Source organism: Haematobia irritans, chromosome 3, assembly GCF_050003625.1.
Source record: "Haematobia irritans isolate KBUSLIRL chromosome 3, ASM5000362v1, whole genome shotgun sequence".
NCBI classification, from domain to species: Eukaryota; Metazoa; Arthropoda; class Insecta; order Diptera; family Muscidae; genus Haematobia; species Haematobia irritans.
Window position 1 is genome coordinate 78073302 of NC_134399.1, and position 10585 is coordinate 78083886.

The 10585-nt window shown below is 36.5% G+C and overlaps 1 long non-coding RNA gene across 1 annotated transcript; it reads left to right on the forward strand.

Moving 5' to 3' along the window:
• Positions 1-9852: 9852 nt before the first annotated feature.
• LOC142228113 (uncharacterized) lies at positions 9853-10375 on the forward strand. The gene is made up of 2 exons (XR_012720071.1): positions 9853-9944; positions 10096-10375. It is a non-coding gene; the product is annotated as an uncharacterized LOC142228113 (long non-coding RNA).
• Positions 10376-10585: the final 210 nt, after the last annotated feature.

A 10585-nucleotide genomic window follows, 5' to 3' on the forward strand; every position in this document is an offset into this window, starting at 1 on the left:
CTATATATAATTATAGGCCGATGTGGACCAAATTTTGCATGGTCTTTAGTGAATATATACCAACACCATGTACCAAATTTCAGCCGGATCGGATGAAATTTGCTTCTCTTAGAGGCTCCGCAAGCTAAATCGGGGGATCGGTTTATATGGGGGCTATATATAATTATGGACCGATGTGGACCAATTCTTGTATGGTTATTAGAGACCATATACTAACACTTTGTACCAAATTTCAGCTGGATCGGATGAAATTTGCTTCTCTTAGAGGCTCCGCAAGCCAAATCTGGGGATCGGTTTATATGGGGGCTATATATAATTATGGACCGATATGGACCAATTTCTGCATGGTTGTTATATGGGCCAATTTTTGCATGGTTGTTAGAGACCATATACTAACACCATGTACCAAATTTCATCCGGATCGGATGGTTAGGTTAGGTTAGGTTAAAGTGGCAGCCCGATTAAGATTCAGGCGCACTTAGACTATTCAGTCCATTGTGATACCACATTAACTAAAAGTACCTATTACATATGGGCACTTCTATTTTTAACCATTGAACCTTCTCGATTATTTTCTTCTGTTGAACCAACCAGATTGTTCCAAAAACATTAGCAGACTGCTTAAGTTAACGTTTTCCAGGTCCGCCAGTAATCTGAAGCTATATGCCCCTAAAATTTGCTTACGCCTTACACAAAATGCAGGACACTCACACAAGAGGCGTTTTATTGATTCCTTTTCCTCCGCATCATGACAGCTCATACAATAGTCATTATACTTCGCACCAATAGTTTTTGCAAAATCGCCTATCAGGCAGCGACCCGTTAAAGCAGATATCAGGAGGGAAATCTGGCGTCTCGAGAACACTAGCATATCTAGTGTGCGGTTTAAGTTTAAATGGGGCCATATTTGCTTGGTGTCGTTACAACCCTTACAATTCTCCCATCGAACATTTGCCATCATGAGCCGGATCGGATGAAATTTGCTTTCTTAGAGCAATCGCAAGCCTAGTTTGGGGGTCCGTTTAGATGGGGGCTATACGTAAAAGTGGACCGATATGGTCCATTTTCAATACCATCCGACCTACATCAATAACAACTACTTGTGCCAAGTTTCAAGTCGATAACTTGTTTCGTTCGGAAGTTAGCGTGATTTCAACAGACGGACGGACGGACGGACATGCTCAGATCGACTCAGAATTTCACCACGACCCAAAATATATATACTTTATGGGGTCTTAGAGCAATATTTCGATGTGTTACAAACGGAATGACAAAGTTAATATACCCACATCCTATGGTGGAGGGTATAACAAGTATGCATATATGTCCGAAAGTTCGGTCATACTGAATCTTATGTAGAAATTTCTACTAAAGACTGTCACCCACAATCGAATTACTTGGGTTGTGCTAACAGTTACCGAAGGCATGGTATATTAAACCTTCCTAAAATTGTCTTCTAAATTGTATTTATTTGTTTTTAAATAAAAACCTTAGATTTCTCCAAAAGGCTACATATTCCTCAAGTTCATTTCATTGAACTGGACATTACCTTCTAATAACGCATTGTGTCACCTATCGATAGTATTACAGTATCTCGAATTCAGTGTAGGTTTTGAGGTTTCTCTCATTGTGAAGGTATTTTAATGAGGTGATACTGTGAAGTTCATCAGTCCATCCAAGCGTCCCTCTGTTCATACGGAGTTTGTCGGTGTGGTGACATTATTTTACTGTCTAGTGTTTGTTTGCTTGTTGGCCATTTGATTTTGGTATCAAATATTTATGCTTATTTTAATTTAGTTTTCAATATAAGCTTGGGGCAACTGTGCGTATCCGTATCCCCTTGTGTGGTTCACGAAAATCAATTTGATTTTTGATTAGCCACACACGCTGTTTGCTCGTCGCTCTTATCTCTGAATGGGAATGTAACCTCTCAACTTCGTCTCCTCCCGCTTGCTGCTCTAGATGCCATTGCTGCTGCTGCTGTTGTTGTGACTTCCATGTAGTGTGACGACCTACCTAACTGCCAAGTGTCAGTTTGTGTTCTTGTGTTTCTCGACCATCATCATCATCCATTCATGTCCCAAATGGCCATCTATCTGTCCGTCCTTCCATTCGACTTAGCTAGTTGGCCTACTCAAGTATTAGTGAGAGCGTGTGAGTTCATTTTGTTTATCGAAAATTAACTATAAATTGTTAATAAATTAGTTTTGTGTATCGTGTATATCGTGCTTACTCAGCAGCCTATTTAGATACTACGAGTTGAAGAACATAAAACTCACATACATTCCATCAATCCATTGAAATGAACAGGTTTCTCTGGGGGATTTGCCATCAAATATTGAATTGTGTGATTTTGTGTGTGTGTGTGTGTGTGTCGTAGGAGTGGGTTCTTCTAGAAGAGATCATAGCACTCCGTTTGAAATACGATTATTTAAATATTTCTGTCACATCAATTTATTTTATTTAAATTTAATTTTTCTCTATGGGTTATTGGCTACAGGTAATGGGGCCTGAGTTGATAGTGCACCACTGTGGGGTACAGGTGTAAAATACAATATCACATATGTTATCCACATGGAATCGACGGCTACTCAAATGAGTAATGATCTCCTATGGAATTTGATAATGATAAATAATGTTAATATCCCTTAATATAATTTATTAGTACAACAGTAAGGGCATGGAATTATATCGACCTATATCGTTGCTCAAACATTAGGGGCTTATTGATTGATTGTGGTGGAGCACCCACTACACGCAAAAACGAATTTTGAACCCAGCTAGTTTTCTATTGCTACTTTCAGGCTAAATGGTGTTTTTTAGAGCTATAGGAAAATTATACAAAAGCGAGTAAATACGGCTGAAAGTTCAGCCCTGTCCAATCTTATATAACCTCCACCAGGGATTACGTACAGAGTTCAATTAAAGACTGTCATCCACAATCAAATTACTTGGGTTGTGGAAACAGTTACCGATGGCATGGTATATTAACTCTTACTATCATTGGCTTCCGAATTGTATCAGGATTTGGTTTATATGGGGACTATATATAATTATGGACCGATATAGACAATTTTTGCACGGTTGTTAGAAACCCTATACTCGTAGTAGCACCACGAACCAAATTTCAAAAGGATCGGATGAAATTTGCATCTCCAGGAAGCGCTAGAAATCTAATCTGGAAATTGGTTTATATGAGAGCTACAAATATATAATTATAGAGAAATGCATGAAACTTTTATTTGAATCAATAATACGACCCATATAACAGGTTGGCTGATAAGTCCCCGGTCTGACACATAGATGGCGTCAAAATTTGACGTCTGTAAGTCAATTAGTTTGTGAGATAGAGCGTCTTTTGTGAAGCAACTTTTGTTATTATGAAAAAAATGGAAAAAAAAGGAATATCGTGTTTCGATAAAATACTGTTTTCTGAAGGGAAAAAATACGGTGGAAGCAAAAACTTGGCTTGATAATGAGTTTCCGGACTCTGCCTCAGGGAAATCAACCATAATTGATTGGTATGTAAAATTCAAGCGTGGTAAAATGAGCACGGAGGACGGTGAACGCAGTGGACGCCCGAAAGAGGTGGTTACCGACGAAAACATCAAAAAATCCATAAAATGATTTTGAATGACCGTAAAATGAAGTTGATCGAGATAGCAGAGGCCTTAAAGATATCAAAGGAACGTGTTGGTCATATCATTCATCAATATTTGGATATGCGGAAGCTCTGTGCAAAATGGGCGCCGCGCGAGCTCACATTTGACCAAAAACAACAACGTGTTGATGATTCTGAGCGGTGTTTGCAGCTGTTAACTCGTAATACACCCGAGTTTTTCCGTCGATATGTGACAATGGATGAAACATGGCTCCATCACTACACTCCTGAGTCCAATCGACAGTCGGCTGAGTGGACAGCGACCGGTGAACTGTCTCCGAAGCGTGGAAAGACTCAAAAGTTCGCTGGCAAAGTAATGGCCTCTGTTTTTTGGGATGCGCATGGAATAATTTTTATCGATTATCTTGGGAAGGGAAAAACCATCAACAGTGACTATTATATGGCGTTATTGGAGCGTTTGAAGGTCGAAATCGCGGCAAGACGGCCACATATGAAGAAGAAAAAAGTGTTTTTCCACAAAGACAACGCACCGTGCCATAAGCCATTGAGAACGATGGCAAAAATTCATGAAGTGGGCTTCGAATTGCTTCCCCACCCACCGTATTCTCCAGATCTGGCCCCCAGCGACTTTTTCTTGTTCTCAAACCTCAAAAGGATGCTCGCAGGGAAAAAAATTGGCTGCAATGAAGAGGTGATCGCCGAAACCAAAGATTATAAAAGAGGAAGATGGGAGATTGGCTTGCGTCATACCAAATGTTGCATTTACCAGATTAGTTTAATACATGTTTGTAATCTTTTAGTTGTTTTTTGTTTTTATTTTTTAAATGAAAAATGTAATTTTCTTAATGAAACAATGTTAAATTTTAGGCAACAACAAAAAAATTACATTTTCCCCTTTATGGAAATTTATTTCGTGCTCTTAATTTCTTTTTATTTGCATTTTAATGCTATGTCAATACTTGTCGTATACGCGTTTGGTTCGAGTATTAAACTAATGTGGTCAATGGTTTGATGTGCTTAGTAGCCAATCTCCCATCTTCCTCTTTTATTATCTTTGGCCGAAACTGAAGCCTATTTTGAGGCAAAACCGAAGGAGTACCAAAATGGTATCAAAAAATTGGAAGTTCGTTATAATCGTTGTATCGCTCTTGAAGGGAACTATGTTGAATAATAAAAACGAAGTTTGACAAAAAAAATGTGTTTTTCTTTGTTAGACCGGGGACTTATCAGCCAACCTGTTAATTTAATATTTTAAGATTATTCCATATAAATAACAAGTAAATGCGGCCATAAGTTCGGCCAGGCGGAATCTTATGTTCCCTCCACCATTGATTGTGTAGAAATTTCTACCAAAGACTTTTATCCACAATCGAATTACTTGGGCTGTGGTAATACTTACCGATGGCAAGGTATCTTAAAACTTCTTAACATCGTCTTCGAAATTGTAAGTTGCTCTATACGTGGTATATATTACACCAAAAGAAGCAGATTAAATACGTATATAGTTCAGTCCTTGACCTGTATATTTAAGTCTACAAATAATTACAAACCGATATGAACTTAAGCGTGGTAATTAGAAAGCCAGAATCGAAATATGGAAGTCGCTTTTTATGGGGGCTATATACAATTATGAACCGATATGGACCAATTTTTAAATTTTTTAATTGGATCAGTTAATTTTTTAATTGATTTTCAATTAATTTATTAATTGACTTTCAATTAGTTTTTTAATTGACTTTCAATTATTTTTTTTTAATTTATACTCTCATTTCAATGATTGAAAACATTTCAATTAATTAGATCAATTAATTTCGTGATTGAAGACAAAAAATATTTTTTTGTGTGTATGTGTAAAGCAGAATGTGTTTGGGAGTATATGTTACAGAACGTTTTTTTTAAGGTGTGGTATAATAAGTTTGTACATTTGTTACATATGTAACGTCCAGAAGGACAATCCTGATACCCATCGTTAAGTATACCGATCGTGTTAAAATTGTGTTTTGAGTCGATTTAGCAATGCCCGTCCGCCCGTCTACCTGTTCATGTATTTTTGTGAACAAAGTACAGCTCTCTCTGATTGTTCTCAATTTCTGCTATTGATTCTAAATCGGTTTAGATTAAGATATATCCGAATATCTTGTGAGTCTCGTAAAACTTGCAAAATATTAGCTAAATCGGTCCAGTTTCAAATATAGCTCCCATATAAAGAGTGATTTGTTAAGAGCTTGATAACTTTTTAAAAAAAAAAACGCATAAAATTTGCAAAATCTCATCGGTTCTTTATTTGAAACGTTAGATTGGTCCATGACATTTACTTTTTGAAGATAATTTCATTTAAATGTTGACCGCGGCTGCGTCTTAGGTGGTCCATTCGGAAAGTCCAATTTTGGGCAACTTTTTCGAGCATTTCGGCCGGAATAGCCCGAATTTCTTCGGAAATGTTGTCTTCCAAAGCTGGAATAGTTGCTGGCTTATTTCTGTAGACTTTAGACTTGACGTAGCCCCACAAAAAATAGTCTAAAGGCGTCAAATCGCATGATCTTGGTGGCCAACTTACCGGTCCATTTCTTGAGATGAATTGTTCTCCGAAGTTTTCCCTCAAAATGGCCATAGAATCGCGAGCTGTGTGGCATGTAGCGCCATCTTGTTGAAACCACATGTCAACCAAGTTCAGTTCTTCCATTTTTGGCAATAAAAAGTTTGTTAGCATCGAACGATAGCGATCGCCATTCACCGTAACGTTGCGTCCAACAGCATCTTTGAAAAAATACGGTCCAATGATTCCACCAGCGTACAAACCACACCAAACAGTGCATTTTTCGGGATGCATGGGCAGTTCTTGAACGGCTTCTGGTTGCTCTTCACTCCAAATGCGGCAATTTTGCTTATTTACGTAGCCATTCAACCAGAAATGAGCCTCATCGCTGAACAAAATTTGTCGATAAAAAAGCGGATTTTCTGCCACTGATTTTGGTAATAAAATTCAATGATTTGCAAGCGTTGCTCGTTAGTAAGTCTATTCATGATGAAATGTCAAAGCATACTGAGCATCTTTCTCTTTGACACCATGTCTGAAATCCCACGTGATCTGTCAAATACTAATGCATGAAAATCCTAACCTCAAAAGAATCACCCTTTATATAGTTAAAACAAGTAAGGAAAGTCTACAGTCGGGCGGGGCCGACTATATTATACCCTGCACCACGTTGTAGATCTAAATTTTCGATACCATATCACATCCGTCAAATATGTTGGGGGCTATTTATAAAGGTTTGTCCCAAATACATACATTTAAATATCACTCGATCCGGACAGAATTTGATAGACTTCTACAAAATCTATAGACTCAAAATTTTAGTCGGCTAATGCAATAGGGTGGAACAAAATGTTAGTAAAAAAATATGGGAAACATTCAAATCTGAAGCAATTTTAAGGAGACTTCGCAAAAGTTTATTTATGATTTATCGCTCGATATATATGTATTAGAAGTTTAGGAAAATTAGAGACATTTTTACAACTTTTCGACTAAGCAGTGGCGATTTTACAAGGAAAATGTTGGTATTTTGACCATTTTTGTCGAAATCAGAAAAACATATATATGGGAGCTATATCTAAATCTGAACCGATTTCAACCAAATTTGGCACGCATAGGTACAATGCCAATTCTACTCCCTGTGCAAAATTTCAAATAAATCGGAGCAAAAAATTGGCCTCTGTGGTCATATGAGTGTAAATCGGGCGAAAGCTATTTATGGGAGCTATATCTAAATCTGAACCGATTCCAACCAAATTTGGCACGCATAGCTACAATGCCAATTCTACTCCCTGTGCAAAATTTCAATTAAAACGGAGTAAAAGATTGGCCTCTGTAGTCATATGAGTGTAAATCGGGCGAACGATATATATGGGAGCTATATCTAAATCTGAACCAATTTCAACCAAATTTTGCACGCATAGCTACAATGCTAATTCTACTCCCTGTGCAAAATTTCAACCAAATTGGGGTAAAACTCTGGCATCTGGGACCGTATTAGTCCATATCGGGAGAAAGATATATATGGGAGCTATATCTAAATCTGAACCGATTTCTATCAAATTTGGCACACTTGACTATAGTACTAATTGTTCTTCTTGTGCAAAATTTTAAGCAAATTAGGGTAAAACTCTGGCTTCTGGGGCCATATAAGTCCATATCGGGCGAAATATATATATGGTAGCTATATCTAAATCTGAACCAAAATCAATAGGGATCTATTCTGAGCCAAAACACATACTAGTGCCAAATTTTAAGTCGATTGGACTAAAACTGCGACTTAGACTTTGATTACAAAAATGTGTTCACGGACAGACGGACATGGCTATATCGACTCAGGAACCCAAAGCATTTTTGCCAAAGACACCATGTGTCTATCTCGTCTCCTTCTGGTTGTTGCAAACATATGCACTAACTTATAATACCCTGTTCCACAGTGTGGAGCAGGGTATAATTAATTTGTTTAAAATGTTGCACAAGGCGTAAAAAAGATAGTATCTTCAATTGTGAAAAATTTAGTTGAAATCGGTTCTGATTTAGATATAGCTCCCATACGAGTATAGTCCTAGAGGCCATAGTTTATCCTTAACTTGTTTAAAATTTTGTACAAGGCGTAAAATAGAAAATATCTTCAATTGTGAAAAAATTATTTAAAATCGGTTCTGATTTAGATATAGCTCCTATATAATATATGCATATCTTTCCCCCGATTTTCACCACAATATGACAACAGTGGCCAACGTTTTACTCCGATTTACGTAAAAGGGAGTAGAATTATCATTATAGCTATGCATGCCACATTTTGTTGTCATCATTCACCCGATGTAGATTCATATGACCGCTATGGGTCAAAATTTCACTCCGATTGAAATTTTGCACAGAGAGTACAATTAACATTTTTATCAACATTTGTAAAATTTCGTCAAAATCGGCACAGATTTAGATAAAGCCCCCAAATGTTAGACAAATATGACCAAAAACAAAAACACATTTTCTTTGTGAAATCACCACTGTTAATCGAAAACTCTAAAAATGCCTCAAATTTTGCTATATCTTCAATACATGTGTGTCGCCGATAAATTAAAAATGTATTTTGCGAAAATGTATAAAAACCTAACCTAGCTTTAAATGTCTCCTATATTTGGCCATCAGCATTATGCTCCGCCCCAGTGCATTAGCTGATTTAAATTTTAAGTTTAGAAAATTCTAAAAATTTTGTCAAAATCGGTTCGGAATTAAAAATTTGTATATGGGAACATTAACTTTTATATATGGCACCCATCAAATTTGAAAAAATTGTGATGGTATCGAAAATGTAGATCTACAAAGTGATGCATGGTATACTGTAGGTGGCCCCGCCCGACTTTAGACTTTCATTAAATACGAAAATAGGTTTCATTTGCCAAACTTATTATTTTAATAACACCTCACAAATTCTTACGTATGGTTGGTTTAGGGTATTATACTCGTATATTCGGCCTCGGCCTACACCCAGAGAAATGATTGGTTGGAATTCGATTACGACAACAATTTGATAGTGGAGACTCACAATTTTTAATTGTGTGGAATAATTGTTAGTTATTTCTTTTGTTAGATAGTTTATATAACCAATATAATAGCGGTGTGACCGAAAGTTGGTACACACGACCAAGTATTGGTCGTTATTTATATATTGAAGTAAGCAACCATTTCAATTTATTACACCCCGTTGTGCTAACTGACTTCTTTTGCCAATATGCTTCCATGCCCAACTGAAGGTCTGTTTAACAACTAAGTTGGTTGTGTTAACTGATTTGATAGTTATAAAGGGAATTGGTTGCTATGGACTACATATACATATATAACAACAAATATATTGTGTTTTGCCTAATTAATTATCAACTTTAAATTCTTTAAATTTCAATTCAATATTTTGATGACGTTTACTCGAATTTAGAGAACATGTCCATAGAGGATTGCTGTGAGTTATATATATACAGTGAATGGAAGACACAAACGGTCGTCTAACTTTTGTCCACATTTGGCAGGTGTCCAGTTAGAAAACCGTCCACGTTTGGTAGGTGCCGGTTTTCAGAGTGACCAAGTCTGAGAGTTTTTTTTTTTGTATATTTTTAAATTGGGTAGATGTATTCTTAAGTTGTAAGTAACTTAAAGATCAAATTAAATTAATACTCCTCACTCTTAACTTCTTCCCTCTAGGGATATCTCAACAAATGTGACGACTTCCGATGTAACGACAACATTTCATGATCCATGCCTGAGTTCAGAGTCACGCTGAAAATCGATCCGGTAATTATAAGTACCGCAACTGAAACATTTCCATTCAGTTCTAAGCTCTGTAGGTGTTTCGGATACATTGGCTTCACTTCTGCGATTAAAACCGAATGACCATTACACCATGATCATGCCAAATTGGTTATTAACGCAAAAATTTCGTTAGGTATTTTTTCTTTCAGACTTTAAAAGCAAAATATTTTGAGAACTGCCCTCCAATAAGATTTATGAAATCGAAGATTACAAGTTTAGAAGAATTCTTATAGGCCGAGGACCTCCTTGGGCCTGAAAATTATGCAGATTGGTTTGCAAACATCGCAACTATCTATTTTGTGAAGTTTCTTTTCCAGTTCAAAAATGTTCTACAGATGACGATTTTTTATTAGCTCAATAATCAATACAAGAAATATTAATATGTAATAAAATTAAATATAAATTAAACTTAATTCAAAGGATGGTTTCTTAATTTCATAAGGTTGTCCGAAAAAATAATTAGTTGTTTTAACAAACGAATGAAATTTTATTGGTTGGGATTACCAATTAGGGTGTTAATGTGCTCAAATTTTAGTTATCCAAACAATTTATGTATTGTTGTGCCAGACAAGAATTGGTTGCTCTAATAAATATTGTCGGTTATATTCTGATGGTAGATGGGA